Source organism: Corvus brachyrhynchos, unplaced genomic scaffold (genome assembly GCF_000691975.1).
Source record: "Corvus brachyrhynchos isolate BGI_N302 unplaced genomic scaffold, ASM69197v1 scaffold4, whole genome shotgun sequence".
Taxonomy (NCBI): domain Eukaryota; kingdom Metazoa; phylum Chordata; class Aves; order Passeriformes; family Corvidae; genus Corvus; species Corvus brachyrhynchos.
The window spans coordinates 7,937,093-7,939,088 of record NW_008237878.1 but is presented as its reverse complement, the minus strand read 5'-3'; the positions used below and the strand labels follow the sequence as shown (position 1 = coordinate 7,939,088).

Below are 1,996 nucleotides of genomic sequence, written 5' to 3'. Positions count from 1 at the left end.
AGGACGAGGGGGAATGGGCTCAAAGTGAAAGAGAGGCTGTTAAGATTAGATATTAGGAAGAAATTCTTGCCTGTGAGGGTGGTGAATCCCTGGCACAGGTAGCCCAGAGAAGCTGTGGCTGCCCCATCCCTGGAAGCGTCCAAGGCCAGGTTGGACGAGACTTGGAGTAACCTGGGCTTGTGGAAGGTGTCTCTGCCCATGGCAGGGGTTTGGAACGAGATGATCTTTAAGGTCCCTTCCAACCCGAACCATTCTGTGTTTCTCTGATTCCATGACGACATCCTGCCCGTGTTCCACCATGCTGGTGGATACAGCAGGGCTGGCTGACGGAGGAGTTTGGAATGCCCTTGTCAAACCATCAGGTCACGATCTGAAGTCGATCGATCACTGCAGTCCCAGGAAGGAGCCTGGGACAGGCACAAACTCTGGGATTATTGTGTAGTTTGCATAAATTAAGTACTAGTAAATTGCATGTTAGAGATACTCTGAACCGTTACATTTAAGTATTGGGTGTCAGCTGCTATTTTTGAGAATAGTGGACCATGGATGAGGTGTCACTCTTTGGAAAAAAGCAAGTACAATGTCTCTTTGAAAAAGGAAAAAAAAATCATAGCTTTCTAAATAACCTTTATTGTTAAAGAAATGGTAGAACTAATTAAGTGTTTACAAGGATCAGGTTATAAACATTTGTGTATCAAATGATGTGATTTTTTTTTCCTCTCAGCCCTGCAATACTGTGAGCACTTGGGGGCAACACATTGCAAGAGAAAAACCCACTGGAGTGGATAAATGTGAGGGATTGATTTACTAGGAAAGACACATTAGCCTACAGGAGACAGGAAAACCCGGAGAGAGAAACAGAATATTCTGTTCTGTGGGGGGTAGGTAGGGGAAGTAATATGGTTATGTTGCAGCAAGGGAGGCTTTAAGTGAGAGGAAAGCTTTGCAGTTGTAAAGATGAGCCACAGACTGGATTGGTGAAGAATCTGTGGAATCTGAATTGTCAAGGTCCTTAGTTCAGTTATGCCAAAGTCACAAGTGCCAATTTAAAAATCTGGGGTCCTTTTCAGCCTTGGTGTCTGTGAAGAATGTGTATCTAAGGGACAGAGTATGTCTGACTTCTGGATTTGGAGGCTGGTCCAGCAAGGATGCTCAATAGCTGCCTTGCCTGTACAATTTGCCAGCAGTCTCATTAGATTTTTTGGAATTACTACAAATTTATTAAACGCAACAAAAGTGACATATGTGTGAGAGGATTTTTAAAAAATTTACACTTTTTTATAGGTGAAAGCAGCCTTATTTTATTTACATTCTTTATAGTCAAAATGTTTTTGTTAGTGCCTGTGTACTGGGCTTCACGTGTCACTGAGGGCACGTTAATGAATGATGTTAGTGCAAACATCTATCAATCAGAGGAATCATAATCTCAGAATGAGATTATGCCATGGGAAATAATTCCAGAAAGACCAAACATACAGAGTTGAAGTTTAGGTTGTGGTACAGCAAAAACCTTGGTGATAGTTCTGCAATGTTCTGCATATTTAGCATTATTCAGCCATCCTGCCTCGGTCTGGTCAGGTGTTTGTTGCTGCTGGAATATTACATTTGTTTCTCATTGCTTCTCAGTTGTTTTTGAATTTTTCTGTGGAAGAGATGTTAAAAACTGCTGCTATTCTTTCCTTTAGACGGATCTGGCATTCAAACAAAAACAGAAGGAGGAGCAAAAGAAACTTGAGGAGATGAAAGCAAAAGCTGCTGGAAAAGGGCCCCTGGGTAAGTGAGGTGCCAACCTGGCAGGAGAAATGGGGGTCTTGCTGGCTTCAAAAATTTAATGTTTTTGCTTGACAAAAATAAAAAGGCCTTTGGGTTATTTGACATAGGTAAGTAAGGTGATGGCAGGTACAGATGATATGGAACAAATAGAGGCTATTTTTTAAAATTTGTTTTTCTTTTCTGTGCAATTTCATCCCCAAATGATGCAGGTTCTGGTTCAGCA

General features: G+C 41.7%; 1 long non-coding RNA gene across 1 annotated transcript in view; it reads left to right on the top strand.

Moving 5' to 3' along the window:
- The first annotated feature begins 536 nt into the window (after positions 1-536).
- Positions 537-1,996, top strand: part of LOC108446285 — a 3,767-nt gene continuing 2,307 nt past the window's right edge. Inside the window, exons 1-2 of the long non-coding RNA XR_001861436.1 lie at positions 537-551; positions 1,686-1,773. This is a non-coding gene — a long non-coding RNA (uncharacterized LOC108446285). The remainder of the gene's footprint in view (positions 552-1,685; positions 1,774-1,996) is intronic.